Here is an 18,667-nt window from a genome sequence, read left to right on the forward strand (position 1 = left end):
GCATTTAAACATGGACTTGGATCATGCATTGATTGCTAATGAGTTCTTTGTTTTGGCATGGAGTACGATGTAAGTATTTATGTTTTAGCATCTCGCATAAGTGTGAATGTTAACATGACAGCATGCTTACCATGTGGCTAGATGCTTATGTGTTATAAATTGCCTGAATGCCTGTGGGTGATGGTTGGATTGTCTGAGTTGGAATAGCTCATTGAAATCCGTGTTTTAGCCTACTTGCGAGTAGCAAATTCCAAAACATTTTTTTTCAAAACAAACGGATATGCAATGCCTATTTCCAAATTAGGCGATCTAGTCTATACTTTTGTGCTGTGCGCATAACATAGTAATTCTAGGCTAATAATCGGGATAAGAACACATAACGTTTTCAAAAGCGGATATCACGGTTAGTAAAGGCCGATCTTCGAATCGGGCAAGAGGGGGTGCTCATAGCTGACCTTCCCCAATCGTACCCAAGCTCCCGAGCCGAGGCAACCTTGGTGATGATGGACATGTGGCCTTTGGCACCGAGTCAGGGCTTCCTAAATTCCCCTATAAAAAATATTTAGGTGGCGACTCTGTATCTGGCAAAGCAGTCCATGTTTGGCACTTCTTTCAAAAATATGTTTTCTCAAAACGATTTGCTAGATTTGGACTCTTTGGTTTAGATTAAGAACCGCAATACACAAATTGAGTCCGAACTGTAACGAGGCCCACGCGGGCGCGTCTACAGCCGGCAGTGTTGAGTGCCGATCGGCAAAGAGTGTTTGGCCGAGAGTATAATGTTTAGTCGATGACCATTCTAAATGGCCGGTGATGATCCCACTCAGTCGGTGGTGTTCCAAAACACTCAGAGAGTTGTGCAATTTTCAGCGAAGCAGAATAGTCAAAGCAGAGGCAACTTGTGCATGACAGTGACTTTCCGAGCGGAGCTGAGCGCGCATTGCATTGGGCCCTCTTCCCGAGGCCATTTACTGCTTTCATTGGATTAGTTAATTTGTTAATTAATTAATTGGTCTGTAATATTTAATTGGCTTGTAGGTTAATTAACTTGTATTATTCTTTCGGTCCCTCTGAGCGAGGGCAAATTTGTAATAAGTGTGGGTGCGTGTGTGCATGTCTTCCAACCCCTACTTCTTTCTCCCTTTTACTTACCTGCTTTGATGGTTAGTACTAGGACATGTTTACTTTAGCATACCTTATGCTATGCATGCGTGCATCATTCATTAGTCTTGCATGCATCAGGCTCGGCGCATCATACTAACTGCATAAGTATTTCAAATCTAACTTGAATACATGCTACTTGTGCATTTTCACATGTCATTTATAGACTAGCCGAGCCTACTCTAGTAACATCCCGTATGCGTTGCATTAGGCATTTAAACATGGACTTGGATCATGCATGATTTCTAACATGTTCTTGTTTTGGCTTGGAGTACTTGGTAAGCATTTATGCTTTAGCATACCGCATGCGTGTGAGTGTTGCCATAACAGCATGATTACCATGAGGCTAGCTGCTTATGTGATATAACTGCTTGAATGCCTGTGGATGGAGGTTGAATTACCTAAATTGGAATAATGCATTAAAATTGTGAGTTTCAAGCCTACTAGATCGTGGCAAAACCATCTTTTCTAAAGCCCACTCGAGGGTGGCAAAACCTGCATTTTAGCCTACTTGGGAGTAGCAAACCATCTTCAAAACGAACATGCAATGTTTTGTTCCAATTTAGGCGATTTGGTCAATACTTGTTTGCTGCGCGCATAACATAGTAATTCTAGGATAATAAATGGAATAAGAACACATAACGTTTTCAAAACTGGATATCATGGTTAGTAGAGGCCGATCTTCGGATCGGGCGAGAGGGGGTGCTCATAGCTGACCTTCCCCAATCGTACCCAAGTTCCTGAGCCGAGGCAACTTTGGTGATGATGGACACGTGGCCTTTGGCACCGAGTCAGGGTTTCCTAAATTCCCCCTTAAAAAATATTTAGGTGGCGACTCTGTATCTGGCAAAGCAGTCCATGTTTGGCACTTCTTTTCAAAAATCTGTTTCTCAAAACGATTTGTCGGATTTGGACTCTTCGGTTCAGATTAAGGACCGTGACACAAATTGAGTCCGAACTGTAGCATGAGGCCCGAGGGCGCGTCTACAGTTTCTGGTGATTCTGCTGGGGATTTAGAGAGCTTGACTCGAACTCGTGATATCCTATTTTGATTTCATTTATGTGTTTCTTTGCATTGCATGTGCATTGGTGCGCCTAGGACACCGTGTTTGCCATCTGCCATTCCTGAACGGTTTGCCGGAGGCTTGACTTTGTCAAAGCATGCCATAAGGCTGACCGGTTGTGGGCTCTGATAGTATGGGAACACAAACCTCAGTTTTACCGAGGCACCCTTTTCGACCATTCGACCTAGTGCATATCGAAATCCATAGTGACCATTCCAAACTAGGACAGGTTGCTTACTCGATGTTAGGTTGTTTGAAAACTGCTGCGTGCATAGTGAAACCCTAGCTCCTGACAAAATAGGACAGGGAAACCCCACCCCCTCCATAGGGGTGTTTTGGCTCTCTTTACTTGCTATGTGTTTTTAGAGTGTATCTATGCAGGGGAACACACATATCAGTTCACAAGTTTGAGTATCAGACCTGAGGGCATCAGTGTCAGTTTATGGGAATCAGTTATATCTGTGGGTATCCGATTCAGTATTTTGGGGGTAGTGATTTCGGGCAAAAGTGATCAGCAGTAGAGTACAGTTATTTAGCTATACTAGCGTCTGTTCTGATTGGTCGGAAATGCTGCATGTTTTTTCTTTCAAGGTTCAGGAGAGTTGATACAGAATAGCTAGTGTTCCTCCTTGCTGAGACAAGACAGATTTCTGATTCGTCAGTCACCGTTCAGTACAGCGAACTTATCATGACGCAGAATTCAGAGGAGATTGTGGTTATGACGGCCGTATCAGACCAAGGAATCACTCTGCAAAGCGAGACCAATGTCGATGTACCGCATCCACCCAGGTCGCCTGTCGCGCACCCGGTCTGGACCCCCCAGTTGTATCAGGCTCGTGAGCCCACCACGTTTGCATTGATGGGAATGATAGGCGACCTCCAGAGATCCGTGGCCGATCTGGCCTATGGAATGTCGGCTTCGACACCAGCGGCACTGCATGCCGGGAATTTCATACCACGGGAGCCAGCGCTACTGGGGCAGATTGTGATCGAGCTCAGCCAACCAGAGGTTGCCTCCAGCTACAGTAACGATATGTCAACAACAACCGGGCTTCGCTCTGATGTAGTAACCCAAACCCCCGATCAGGCTGAGGCCAGAGACAAGAACAAAATGAAGGCAGATGCCGATCCCATTGAACAACTGCTATGGGCAGCCGAGGCTTTGAAAGCCAGGGGGATGAATAAGCAACAAGTATTCGCAGTCATGACTAAAGCTGTGGATGATGCTTTCCCCACTTCAACCGAAGGCGGTTCGAGCCGGGCGGAAAATCGGGATGGGCCCCGTCATGCCAAGACAGTCCTTGTCATCCCTAACCCTATACCAAGAAAAGATTAGAAAGCCAAGGCAGTGCCTGCCGACCCTTTCGCTAGTGCGTCTAGCAAGAACCCTTAGACTTGAAAGTACCTGCCTCGAGGGCGCAGAGCCTTTCATGCCCTCTACATGCCTCTGTCTAGGGCATTTCAAATATTGGCTAAAAAGGGGCATCTTAAACCCCTCCATCCTCGGCCCCTTCCGAAGAATCTCCCTCTCTCGTATGATGCTACCTTGTACTGCGCGTACCACCAACAGTCCGGTCACAGTACCGATGGTTGTTTCCGCCTTCGTCATGAAGTGCAAGATTTGATCGACAATGAGGTCATCCTCCCGCCTACCTCAGCAAAGTCTGTTACCACTGAGCTATTAGACATCAAGGATACTGCAAATTTATGATCAGGGATTGGACCACCTGCGGGCGGCACTCGGTGTATTTTGGATGTGGCGTCTGGCACGCATTTTTGGAGCATCTGCGAATGCTAGTTTTGTAAATCCTGGCTTGCATGTCGAGTCAGTCTTTTGTTTTGTTTTGAGTCTGTCTCATTGTCTTGAGTCAGTCCTTTTGCTTATGGGTCTGTCTTGTTGTAGCGAGTCAGTCCCCTTTGTATAGAATATCGGGTGATTCCGGAACTGGTGCCTCGAACACCGTTTTCTTTTGTAATTATCCTTTTGCTTTTCTTTTGAGTCTGTCTCTATCGTGGAGCCAGTTGCAACCTGGGAATCTGAATAAAACAGCTACGGCTATCATGTTTCCATGCTTACTACTATTCTGAATTAGTTGTGTCAGGGGACTTGAATGGAACAACAGTACATTCCACCTGTTCTCTTGTGCCCTGAAAATCATTGCATTGACCTAAGTTTTTTCAAAACTTTTTTGAACACTACGGTGAAAACAAAGAGGAAGGAATTCCTCGGGTTTTGCAAACTTTGATCAAATTGAGAGAAAGAGAGGCGTGCTAAGCCCTTAATGATTGAAATCATGCTTGTCAGCATGAGTACTGAGAAGGACCCTGGCTTGATCCAGACTGGTTCCACACTATCTGCAGTGCGAGCGATTCGTCGCTTCTTTAAAAAAAAAAACTTTCAAAAACAAAATGTTTTGCGCGATCTTGCGAAGACCTGTGTGGAATCGCTCTTGAGATTGTGCAGCTTAGGATCGCTCTCAGCCTCAAGACTTAAGCCCTTGCTTTAAAACCTTGAACCCCAATTCGGAGTGTTCAACGATCAACCATCAAGAGAGGCCTATGTGGCCAGATTGGAAGCAGCCCTCGAACAAGAGGCACCAAAGCTAGATCAAGAAGATCAGATCTCATCAGAAGAAGCCTGTAAAGTTAGAACAGAAGCACCCCTCCAAACTAGGGGCAAAAATGTCCGATTTGCTCGAAGAGCCGAAGATGGGTCCTTCAGTAAGTCAATGCAACAGCCACTCTCCTGGATACGGATGGCTTCAAAACCCTAAAACCATTTGGCATGGACTTGTTACACTTTTACCCTTTGAGTGGCTCGCTGGGCCGAAAACCCGGAAGGGTGACCCAGGCAAAAGTTAGAGCAAAAGAAAATATATACAAAAAAAAAGAAGAAAAAATATACAAAAGAGAGAAAAATAAAAAAAAGAAAAAAAATAAAATATACAAAAGAAGAAAAAAAAAAGAAAGGGAAGAAAGAAAGAAAAAGGAAAGAAAAGCTCGCAAGGTTGAAAACCCGCATCGGGCGCCTTGGCAAAAGTTAGAGCCTAAAAAGTGAAGGTTAAAATACCCGAGTATACCTTAACCAGAACTACGTAAGGCTTGATTCCCATGTTTGGGATACGTAGGCAACTTCATCCTGAAGTCCAGCCCCTAACGCTTTCATAGCGCCTCAGTCCATGTAATGGTTTTGATTATTCTTGCCCTCCCCGAGTCCGATAGTTCGGTTGTGACAACTGGATATGTAGGCAACTTCATCCTGAAGTCTAGCCCCCAACACCTTTAAAGTGACTGTGTCCATATATTGGTTTTGACCATCTTCGTCTTCTCTGTATCCGAGAAAGTTCGGTCGGGATCATCACTAGTGAGGACTGTTTGCAATATGCTGCGGCATCATCCAGACAAGGGGCAACTTTCCGTTGCCATGAGTCGCCATTCAAACCAGGGGCAACTTTCCGTTGCATACAGCATCCTTCGAACAAGGGGCAATTTTCCATTTTCCTTCGGATCCGAGGTTGTGCATCTCGAGCGTAGGTTTCGTGCTCGTTGAGCATTGGCCATTTGTAAAAATAGTTTTTGAAAATTTTTACTGAGGTTGACCATTTTTATTTTCCCAAACTGGACCATTTTCTTGGACCCAAAAAGGAGAATTTTCAGTGCTCATAGCCTGACTTGCATGATTTTCAAATCAAAAATCGAACAAGTGTGTTAATCTAACTCTCATATTGGTCAAAAATGGTTTTAGTAGAAAACCAAAACAAAAAATGGTCATAATGATGAACTAGGGGCACAGTTGAGTCGGGCTTCCTGTTCTTCCCCCATCGCCAACATAGTTGCCAAGCAGGGCACAACTCGAACTGTTATTAAAGGGCTGAAAGCTCTCTCAACCTTCGAGCAACGAGGTATCGAACCAAGTGCGAAGCACGAATCTGAAGGGATCAAGGTACTCCGTTCCCTTACCTGGGGCATCAACCAAGCGCCACCGGAAGAAATAGCCGTGAGCTAACCATGTTGGGCATGAACCCACAACTTCCTATTCATCCATTAAACACCCCCGGGGAGGGATAAAAAAAAATGAGAGAATAAAGAATAGAGAGGTGCAAGTTGAGAAAAAGAGTGAGCAAAAATGGGTTTTGAGAGAAAAACCGAGCTTGAGTGCCAGAGTGATGTGAGATTCACAAATGAGGAAAGGGTGGGAAACAATACCCAGAGAAACTGGCTCCTCGTGATCTAAGGTCCCCCGTCTCCGTTGACACGTCTGTATGTCGTGTCTTTTGTTTTGTTTACCTCAACCTTTGTTTTGAGTCTTTTCCGAGTCTGTCTCGTTGTGTTTAGGTTGTTTACCCTTTTGTCTCCGCTGTTGAGTCTTTCTCGCTGAGTTCAGCTGTAGGCTTAATACTCCAGTTTGAAGAAACCATCTTCAATTTCAAAAATTAATCATTTTGTGCTCAGAATGCTGTGCCATTCTCCACATTTGTGCAAAAACATGATTTGGTTCTTTCATACAACTGCAGGGTCCACCGCCGATAAGTGTGAACAGGAAGACCTGGGCCTCTTTGAAGCTTCTGGATTTCAGATCGCATCTGAGTGTGCTTCAACTTCAGTAGATTCAACCTTCATGGTCCGTCTTGTCAGATTTGGGTTGTTTGTTCAGGATCCGCTGTGTGCAAAATGAACCAAGCACTGTGTTATGAGTTGTATGCAGATTAATCCCCAGTAGAGTATGAGCCAAGTGTTCAGAATGTGCAGTGGTTGGTACGGTTTGTTTTGCTGTTGGCTGGTTCGTTATTTGATTATTACAATGCAAGTGTTCAATTTTCAAACAACAGATCAATTTCATTTACATTAAGGTGCAACATGATGCAATGCGATACAATATATGAAATGTACAAATGCAACACTTTTTTCAGAAAAAAAGTTTGTTTCATTTCATCATTTTTTTAAGTACATAGTTTTGGAAATAAAAATCTACCTACGGCAGTACAAGGTACTCTAACTACCAGCAAAAAGTACAAAAGAAAAAGAAAAAAGAAAAACAGCAAAAGTCTGGATCAATGACAAAAGGCCGTGGGTCTAGGGGTCCGTCCTCGTTCTCTTCCTGGACGAAGGTCCAGGAACATCATCAGCGCTGTCATCTGAGTCCGAGTCCGAGCCGTCTCTGGTCTCCGACGACGACGACTCTGCTTCCGCCTCCGACTCCTCATCATCATCATCAGGGACGGGTGCTCGTGAGCTACTCCCAACAAGGGTGCGCCCCGCCTTGGTGCGGGGGTATGCTCTGCCATCTCCTTCAGTAAGAATAGAAGGTCCAGCTGGAACACCTCCCACAGTGGGAATCTGGAAAGGAGGCTGAAAAGTATAAGAGGCAAACGCATCAGTATGCGGTGAGCAGTTTATCAGTACGGAATGCAGTGTATGAGTATAGTGTGCGAATGCCATGAGCAGTTTATCAGTGCGGAATGCAGTGTACGAGTACAGTGTGCAAATGCCGTGAGCAGTTTGTCAGTACAGAATGCAGTGTATGAGTACAGTGTGCAAATGCCGTGAGCACGGGTGTAAAACACAAGAAAACGGACAAAGAAATGAGGGGAAATCTTCTAGAGAGAGAGGGAATGTAATTTCGGCTAGGGGGGAATGAAAGAAATAGGGTGTGAAACCCTATTTTAAAAGACCCAAGGCGAAAAGTCAAAATGCCCCGAATCAGGCATTTTTGGCCGGTCGGCTATATTTTTGGCCGGTGATGTGTTTTTGCGGCCGGTGGACAGCCGGTGACTACCCCTTTTGGCCGGTGAGCCTCCTACAAACTTGTTTGGGTCAGATCTGTGGTTTGGAACCTTTATTGTTCAAGATAGTACAAGAAAAGGCATTTCCGAAGCTCAATCGGCCTCCGTTTCAACCTCGGACCGTGTCTTTTGTGCGTGGCACTCGAATTCGTGCAAGGTGTATCCTTTTGGTATCCTTTTTATCTCTTACAAGGTTCGAAAGTTGCCCCACATGGGTTACGTTGCAACGCTCTGTCGTGAACGCGCGCTGATTTTGCGTCATTTCTGTCACGTCATTGCGCACACACCTCCCATTGTCATGCACATGCATAATCATGCATTCAAAATAACAAAATTCATGCATTCGCTATGGTCTAGCAAGACCTTAAATACACTCGGTCTAGGAGACCTTAAATCCTCTAAAGATGCAAATTCTTCGGTGTTTGCCATGCCCGAACGACCTTTGATAAGTTGCATTATACATGCATTTCAAACGACGCGCGTGGTTGCGCATTCAGGTTCACATGCATTGTCATGCATATCAAAAGACGTATGTTGTCACGCACTTGCATCATCTGCATTGACATGCATCTCAAAAGCCGCACGTTGTCGCGCATTTCAAAATCATGCATCATCACGCATTTGCATTTCAAAAACAAAACAAAACAAAAAGTACATATATCATGCATCATTGTAAAAAGTGCATATGTCATGCATCATTGTAAATAGTGCATATGTCATGCATCATTGCAAAAAATGCATATGTCATGCATCATTGTAAATAGTGCATATGTCATGCATACCACTGTAAATAATGCATATGTCATGCATCTTACTGTAAATATTGCATTTACGCCCATCCATTGCATATTTGTAAATAGTGCATTGTAGCTTGCATGCATTCACTGCATCACCCCCACCTATGGCTTGCGCCTTTCCATGTTGAGCTTGGTCTGGCATGTGCCCACACTTTTCACATCAAAGCACAGTTCTGCATGTGTACGCGCCTATTCCACGCTGGTATGTTGGTTTGAGGGTTGCGGCACCGTTTCTGTGTTAGATACGGTTTGTTCGAGTATATGCCTTTCCTAGGCAAGATCTGGTTTCGCCCGCGTGCCTTATCCATTATAAATATTCCATTCCATTGCATATTTGTATATGTTGCATTGTAGCTTGCATGCATTCACCGCATCACTTCCATCTAGGGCTTGCGCCTTTCCATGTTGACCTTGGTCTGGTATGTGCCCATACTTTTTACGTCCATACACTCATAGTTCTATATGACCATTCTATGTTAAGCGTGGTTTATGTGTGTCCATGCCTTTCCTCGGCAAGATTTGGTTTGGCTGCTTGCCATATCCATTATATATATTACATTATAGTGTAATTTTTGCATCCAGCATTAGGATCATTGGTCTTTCTTCAGCGGGTCATTTCCCCACCTATGTCATTCCACCCAATTACTTATTCTTGTGTCCGTCTACATCACTCATAGTTCTGCATGTGTACGCGCCTATTCCACGTTGGTATGTTGGTTTGAGGGTTGCGGCACCTTTTCTTTGGTAGACGAACTTGTTACTTCCATCAATCTATTTGACATTTGTGTGGTTTTGAACCGCTCATGACTTGATTATGATTCAATTGCATTGTATTTTCATCTGCATTACTATACATAGTTTTGTATATCGCATATCATTTTGCATTCATTTTGCATATTGCTAACGATATCTGTACCTGTTAAGTTTTCTTTCTTTCAGGCACGATATTGTATGTACGGTTCATTTGAAGCTGGTGCAACCAGATGAACCGCGCAGGTATTGTATTCTCTGAGTGAGACGTATCGAGAATTACATAATTCTCTTACATCATTTCTGCATTGTAGTGTAGTTTGGTGTATGCTAGCTTAAAACTGACACATGTTATGCTTCGTTACAGCTTTCTTTGCATGATCATAAGTTATGTTCAGCTTTGTACATTGTCTTGCATTTTGCCCCTACCTTCGGGCGCATGTCTTGTCTGTCTTGCATGTTTGTCTAAGTCTTCGGCCTTGTCAAAAATGGGTCGTCTCTGGACTTTGACATTCACTCCCGTCATTGTTATGACTTCCGAGTTCTGTCAAAGAGGGGCAACTGTAGACACCCCATTTTTGACCGTCCTCAAGACTTGGACGTCACCGCTTGAACACTCGGTGATCATCTATGTTTTGTGTTCGTCTTGAGTTCCCGGAGGCCTCGGCTACGCGCCTTGCCTCAGGATCTCTCGACTCGACCGTTTTGTGTCTGGTTTTGCACCAAACACTTGTGTTTTTGCTATTGAGGGCAGGGAATGGCTTTTGGGACATCCCCACACTCCACCGGCCATGGCTTGAGGCCACCGGCTGTGTTTTGTTGCCATCGGCCAAATGTGATGGCCGGCCGGCCAATTTGACTGCCGGTCGGCCACTTTGATGGCCGGCCGGCCAAATGTGGTTTTCAACAGATACTTCTACAGACAGTTGGCAGCTATCATTCCAGGCCACACCCCAGCCCATGCCTGGACGTGGGAGCTCTGAGGAGCTGCAGATTGATATATCTCTATATCAATCAAGCTCTCTAAAAAAAAAAAAAAGAGATATACAAGAGGAAGAGGAGGAGATATACAAAAAAAGGAGAAAAAATTTCCCTCTCTCTCTACATTTTTCTGCCTCTCTCTCTAAGGTTTAGGGCTTGTTTGTGCTCAAAAGTGCATTTTTTTTGCACTTTTGCATACAAACACCTAGTTCTCCACTCCCTTTATTGAGCTGAGGTCCTTGAAGGTAATTTTTGGGGTGATTTGAAGCCTTTTCTTGGTCCAAAAGTTGCTAATTTGCTGTTGTGCTTCAAGGGTGAGCTTTTACCTCTTTTAAGCCTTGTTTTCATAGCTTGTTTTGCCATATTTGCAACTGTTTTTGAGCTTAACATATAACATAGAAAAGTCTTGTTTTTGAGTGCTCTAAATAGTTTGTTAAGGGTGTTTTAAGCTTTGGGGTTGTTTCACCCCTCTTAAGGCTTGTTTGGCCCTTGTTTTGTGCCATTTCGGTTGAGCTCCGGGACCATTGTGTTTGGGCCTCCTCACCACTGAAATCTTGAGGGATTTCAGTGATGAGGATAGTGCCTTGAGGTCCTTGGAAGGAGAGGGCCACCCCCTCTCCTTGTTGTCCTTGAAAAGGGCCATTTTTAGCCTCTTGAGGGAGCATATAGTTTGAGTGTGTATTGACCATGCCTTGACTGATTTTCATGCTTATTATGTCATAATATAGCATTGTTGTATGTTGGTTTGGACACACCTTGCATGCCTTGCATACATGTCTTGTAATGCCACATTTTGCCTTAACATGCTTTGAGTGTAGACCCTTGTTCTAGCATGATTTAGGCTTAGCTTTGTGAAGCTTACATGCATATTTTGATGTGCTAAGGGATTGTTTTAGGTCATTTGAGTCATTCATGTCTTGCTTTGTATAGCTACCATGCAATCCCTCTTGAATGCCTTAAGTTTTGGCCTCTCTAGCATGCATTACTTGCATTGTTTTAGTGGTTTGGAACCACTTACCATGTTATTTTAGTCCTCATAACATGCTTGTATGCTTGCCTTTGATGCCTCTTTAATGCCTTAAAAGCTTGTGTTGTATGCTCCATGTTTAGCCTCTTTTGCATGCTTCCATGTTTAAGCCACTTGGATACCATCTAGGTGTTCCCTTTACATGGTCTAGGCCTACCTTGAACCTGTTTTAAGCCCTCTTGGCCTTGTCAGGCTTGGTTGGCTTGGCCATGGTTCAAGTCTCCTTGACTTGCTTCAAGTACTCATACCAATTGCACGCTATGTTTGTCTTGGTTAAGTTGGTTTGGCACCATCATTAGCATGGTTTTCAGAGCTTACATTGCATGCCCTTAGTCCATGTTTAGTCTCTTCCAAGCGTGCTTGAGAGTTGCCTTTTGATGTTTAAGTGTCGGCCCATTAACATGTGCATGTGTGTGTGTGTGTGTGTTGGTCCTCATGTTTGAGCACTTTGGCCACTGATTTTGGCATGCTTGCGAGCCATCCTAAATTAGTTTAAGTCCATCCCCTTTGCTTGATTGTGTGCTCACCCTATATGTTTGCTTGCATACTTGCATATTCGCATTGCATTGCCATGTTGTATGCTAGTTCACATGCTTAGGATTGCATTGCATGAGTATGCATGCTTGACCTCTTGAAGTGAGTATGATAGAGGTTGAGTTTAATTTGTTTGATTATATGCATTACATTCCACATCAAGATGCACACTTGATTTTTTTTGGACCATCATGCATGGAAGTGCGTGACTGGTGGTCCGAGAATCGAAGGCCATATCCCTTTGAGTCATAAATATGATAAGAGGTGTGATTGGTGCATACATTGCTTGAAATGCATTGCCATGCCATGTTTTGTCCTCTGCTGCTGTCAAACCAATTTTTGCAGGAAGATTTGGCCGACCGGCAAAGAGTGTTTGGCCGAGAGTATAATGTTTGGCCGATGACCATTCTAAATGGCCGATGATGATCCCACTCAGCCGGTGGTGTTCCAAAACACTCAGAGAAGCAACCTTGGGAGTTGTGCAATTTTCAGAGAAGCTGAACAGTCAAAGCAGAGGCAACTTGTGCATGACAGTGACTTTCCGAGCGGAGCCGAGCGGGCATTGCATTGGGCCCTCTTCCCGAGGCCATTTACTGCTTTCATTGGATTAGTTAATTTGTTAATTAATTAATTGGTCTGTAATATTTAATTAGCTTGTAGGTTAATTAACTTGTATTATTCTTTCGGTCCCTCTGAGCGAGGGCAAATCTGTAATAAGTGTGGGTGCGTGTGTGCATGTCTTCCAACCCCTACTTCTTTCTCCCTTTTACTTACCTGCTTTGATGGTTAGTACTAGGACATGTTTACTTTAGCATACCTTATGCTATGCATGCGTGCATCATTCATTAGTCTTGCACGCATCAGGCTCGGCGCATCTTACTAACTGCATAAGTATTTCAAATCTAACTTGAATACATGCTACTTGTGCATTTTCACATGTCATTTATAGACTAGCCGAACCTACTCTAGTAACATCCCGTATGCGTTGCATTAGGCATTTAAACATGGACTTGGATCATGCATGATTTCTAACATGTTCTTGTTTTGGCTTGGAGTACTTGGTAAGCATTTATGCTTTAGCATACCGCATGTGTGTGAGTGTTGCCATAACAGCATGATTACCATGAGGCTAGCTGCTTATGTGATATAACTGCTTGAATGCCTGTGGATGGAGATTGAATTACCTAAATTGGAATAATGCATTAAAACTGTGAGTTTCAAGCCCACTAGATAGTGGCAAAACCATCTTTTCTAAAGCCCACTCGAGAGTGGCAAAACCTGCATTTTAGCCTACTTGTGAGTAGCAAACCATCTTTAAAGCGAACATGCAATGTTTTGTTCCAATTTAGGCGATTTGGTCTATACTTGTTTGCTGCGCGCATAACATAGTAATTCTAGGCTAATAAATGGAATAAGAACACATAACGTTTTCAAAACTGGATATCATGGTTAGTAGAGGCCGATCTTCGGATCGGGCGAGAGGGGGTGCTCATAGCTGACCTTCCCCAATCGTACCCAAGTTCCCGAGCCGAGGCAACGTTGGTGATGACGGACACGTGGCCTTTGGCATCGAGTCAGGGTTTCCTAAATTCCCCCTTAAAAAAATATTTAGGTGGCGACTCTTTATCTGGCAAAGCAGTCCATGTTTGGCACTTCTTTTCAAAAATCTGTTTCTCAAAACGATTTGCCGGATTTGGACTCTTCGGTTTAGATTAAGGACTATGACACAAATTGAGTTTGAACTGTAGCATGAGGCCCGAGGGCGCGTCTACAATAGCACTTAATTAATCGTTCTGAATCTAATTATTTTGATCTGAATCATTTTTCAATTTAATTTCACCATAGGTTCTAAAAATTACGCTATTCACAATGGCGTAATCAATTCCAGGTTCTGTGGCTGATAGGGCCTTCAATTTAAATTCTAAAGCAGATAATCAAACAGATTTTCCTACGGTGAACAGATAAAAATTCAAAACCACATATATTCATATAAATGGAACTCAAAATCATATCAAACACATAATCACAATCGTAATCAAGATTAATTAGCATAACACGGACCAGGTTATCACAGTGTATTTCCTAAAGACGAAGAATGAGGGATTCCAGTATTTTTAGGAGTTCCATATAATGATAGAAAGAGAGACTGGGAAGAAGTTGAAGTGTCTTCGCACAGATAATGGTGGCGAGTACATTTCCAATGCTTTGAAGCATATTGTGCTAGCAGAGGTATCTGGCACGAGACAATTGTTCCCGGTACCCCACAACATAATGATGTGGCAGAAAGGATGAACTGCACTATTATTGAAAGAGTCAGATGTATGCTCAGATGGCAAAGTTGCCAAAGTCATTTTGGGCTGAAGCCGCCCGTACAGCCTGTTATCTCATCAACAGGTTGCCTTCAGTCCCGTTGAATTTTGCTATACCTGAGGAAGTCTGGTCCAGAAGACCGGTATCATATTCTCACTTGAGAGTGTTCGAGTGTAAGGCGTTCGCGTATATCTCCAAGGAAAACACACAGAAGCTTGATGACAAGTCCACTCGATGCATATTTGTGGGCTATTTAGATGCAGCATTTGGGTACAAGTTGTGGGACATAGTGAACAAGAAGAAGTTCAGGAGCAGAGATGTTGTGTTCCAGGAAGACCAAACAGTAACAGATTTTGAGAAGTCTACAAAGTCTAGAGATGTCATCACTCCAGACTTGTTCCCATCTCCTAAGCCATCACAAAATGCTAGATGTGATGATGTGCAAGTTGCAGGATCCTATGCCAGAAATTGAGGATCAGGAGGAAAGAGATGAAGACCCGAATGAAGAGGGTGTTGAGCAAGGGAGCAACCCCCTCAACCAAAGGCAACTAGGCCTCAGTTGCGAAGATCTGGAAGAGCTTCTGTGCCATCAACCAAATATCCCGCTTCTTAGTATATTCTGATTACTAATGAGGAGGAGCCTGAGAGTATTTCAGAAGCAAAGAGTCATATAGAGAAACATTACTGGATGCAAGCCATGAAAGAGGAGATGAGTTCTTTGCAAAAGAACTACACTTATGAGCTTGTTTCACTTCCAAAAGGCAGGAAGGCAATCAAAAACAAATGGGTGTACAAATTGAAGAAAGATGGCTATAGTAAAATACTATAGCATAAAGCTCGCTTGGTGGTCAAAGGTTTTGGACAAAAGGAGGGAATTGATTTTGATGAGATCTTCTCCCCAGTTATGAAGATGACTTCCATTCGAGTAGCTCTGGGATTAGCAGTTCGCTTGAATCTGGAGGTAGAATAGATGGATGTCAGGACTGTCTTTCTCCATGGTGATTTAGAGAAATAGATCTATATGGAGCAACCATAAGGATTTGACGTTAAAAGGAAACAGAATCTAGTCTGCAAACTGAAGAAAAGTCTCTTTGGCCTGAAGCAGGCGCCGAGACAATAGTACAAGAAGTTTGATTCATTCATGGTGGATCACGAGTAGATAAGAACGGTAGCAGACCAGTGTGTACATTTCTGAAGGTTTTCGGATAGAAACTTCATCATCCTACTGTTGTATGTCAACAATATACTGATCATCGGACAGGATATTACTATGATCAAGAAGTTGGAAAAGGACTTGTCGCAGTATTTTGGGCATGAAGATTGTTCGTGACAGGAAAGCCAAAAAGATATGGCTGTCACAAGAGAAATATGTTGAATGGGTGATTAAAAGGTTCAACATGAAAGATGCCAAGCCAGCCAGCACACCACTGGCCAACCATTTCAAGGTGACAAAACGTTCGTGTCCCACGACCAGCTCTGAAAAAAAAGAAATGGAGGCAATCCCTTATTCTTCCACAGTAGGGAGTTTGATGTATGCAATGGTGTGTACCCGGCCAAATATAGCTCACACAGTTGGTGTTGTGAGCAGATTCCTTGCCAATCCAAGAAAAGAGCATTGAGAGGTGGTCAAATGGATTCTTCGGTACTTGAAGGGAACTTCAAAGATGTGTCTATGTTTTGGGGGAGCTGAACCAATTTTGGAGGGTTTTATAGATGCCGATATGGCGGGTGATCTTGATGGTATAAAGTCTACATCAGGATTTCTGTTCACCTTTGCAGGGAGAGTTGTTTCATGGCAGTCCAAACTACAAAAGTGTGCTACTTTATCTATAATAGATACAGAGTATATTGCTGCCGCAGATGCTAGAAAGGAAATGTTGTGGTTAAAGCTGTTTCTCTAAGAATTGAGTCTACAGCAGGAAGAACACAAGGTACATTGTGATAGTCAGAGTGCAATTGATCTGAGCAAGAATTCCATGTACCATTCCCGCACAAAGCACATTGATGTCTAGTATCATTGGATACGAGAAGTGATGGAAAAGCAACTAATGAAGGTAGTGAAGATTCACACGGACCAGAATCCTTCTGACATGATGACCAAGGTTGTCACCAGAGACAAACTGGAAGTTTGCAAGAATCTGACCGGGATGGACTTCAAGTAAGAAGTCAGTTATCCATATACGCGTGGAGGGGGAGAATTGTTAACTCCAACCCACATGGAGTAGTTGGAGGTTGGAGGTTGGGTCTACAAGTCAAGAAGTAGGAGGGAGATAGTAGGTGAGCCAACCCAATAACTCCTTTTGCTTGACTTTGTTCCCTCTCTTTATGTATAAATAGAGGCTGAGAGGAAGAGAAGAAACATACAAACAAAGGCAACACAGAGTGTATGTATCTGTGAGTGAGAGTACTATAGAGAGAGAGAGAGAGAGAGAGAGAGTGAGCTGTGAGTGGTGTCAACTCCCTCTGGGAAATTCTATAGTGGATATCTCTCCCGTGGATGTAGGCAATTGCCGAACCATGTAAATCTCTTGTGTTATTGTGTGTGATTGATTTCTGGTGTGCCTTGATCCTAACAAACATTAGGAAATAGGCAATTGTTGGAAAAGGAAAAACAAAACATAATATGTAGCAGTGTTTATATATGTAGATCAACAAGAAGTGCTAATGATTTGTTTCCAATGATAAAAATTGTGTGTTTTGATGTTAGACAACAAAGATTACAAAAAAAAAAAAGATGAAGTAAAATCAAATTTGGAGTTATGAAAAATGGCTCATTTGTGACAAAAACTCAGATTGTTATTGTGAGCTATTAATTCTTTGATTGGTATATCTGAAATGGTTGCCAGACTCAACCCAAATGGATAAAAAAAACACCTTGAAACAACTTTCTCTGATTGGTATATCTCAAATAGTTGACAGACTCAACCCAAATGGATAAAAGCAAACTTTGAAATAGTTAAAATTGGGGAATTTTTGGTTTCTACAAATCAAGTCCCAAATCAACTATGAAATCCATCTATATCTTTAAGAGAGAACCACTATGAAACTCAAAGACAACAATGCATATAAAAGAATCTACAAATCAAAGCCCCAAATAAAAAACCCTAACTTTTCAATCTAGAATTCAATTTCTCAACTTGCTTTCATTCTTTCAATAGCGAGTTTGGAGGACGAACCTGGTTTAATCTATGGCGTGAGAGAGCTCCAGCGGACAACAATGGCAGAGGACCGTCGTTCTTCTCAAAAGATTTCTTCTTCTCTCCTTTCATTTTGCACTTGTTTCATCTTTCTCTCTTCGCTGAGGACAGCGGAGAACTCGTCGGTGATGGTGGTTGTGCATCTCTCTCTGTGTCTCCGAACTGCGTCTCCCTTCTCTCTCTTCCTTCCTCTCTCAGTTGCCTTCGAACTGTAAAACAAAAAATTCTGTTTAGTTTTAAAATTATGATGTGAGGGTAGAAATATGATTTAATTGTAGGGTTGTAAGTTAAGTTTTAAAGAGAAAAAAAATTTATTTAGTTATGAATTTTGAAATTTAAATTTTGTAAATAGTTTTGAGTTTTAAAATGAGTTTTTAGTTGTATTTTAAGTTTTGAGTTTTTGAATTTTGAGTTGTATTTTAATATTTTTTAGATTTATTTTTTTGAAATATTAAAAAATGTTTAAATTTTTTTTAAATATAGAATTTTTATTTAAATATTTTATTTTATTTTGTAAATATTTTAATTTTTTAATAGTTTAAACTCAAAATATAACTCCACACTCAAATCGTAACCAAACACAAAAGTCAAAAATTCAAAAATTATCTTTAAAACTCATAACCAAACACATAACTCAGAACTCCACGCTACTTTCAAAACTAAACACTTAAATTGTAACCAAACACATAACTAAAAAACTTAAATTATTTAAAATAAAAATAAAAAAATTAAAATAAAAATTATATTTAAAATAAAAAATAAATTTTTAATTTTTTTAATATTATAAAATATATTTAAATATTTAAAAAAATACAACACACAAATGTATGAAATACAATGCACATTAAATAAATAAATAAATATTTAAAATATAGAATATTTACCCTAAAAAAATTAGGAAATTTTTTAATATTTAAAAAAGTTAAATCCAAAAAATTTCAAAATACAACTTAAAACTACTTTCAAAACTCATAACTAAATAAATTTTTTCTTTTTGAAACTCAACTAAAAACTCATAACTCAAAGCACGACCCTACACTCAAATCAAGATTCTAAAAATAAT

At 41.9% G+C, this 18,667-nt stretch overlaps 1 long non-coding RNA gene across 1 annotated transcript in view; it reads right to left on the reverse strand.

Moving 5' to 3' along the window:
- LOC114283289 (uncharacterized) overlaps nucleotides 1-17,826 on the reverse strand; it is a 28,893-nt gene extending 11,067 nt beyond the window's left edge. The window contains exon 1 of the long non-coding RNA XR_014331675.1: nucleotides 17,584-17,826. This is a non-coding gene — a long non-coding RNA (uncharacterized LOC114283289). The remainder of the gene's footprint in view (nucleotides 1-17,583) is intronic.
- Between the last annotated feature and the right edge of the window lie 841 nt (nucleotides 17,827-18,667).

This window comes from Camellia sinensis, chromosome 6, assembly GCF_055761805.1.
Source record: "Camellia sinensis isolate YWXY chromosome 6, ASM5576180v1, whole genome shotgun sequence".
NCBI lineage: Eukaryota > Viridiplantae > Streptophyta > Magnoliopsida > Ericales > Theaceae > Camellia > Camellia sinensis.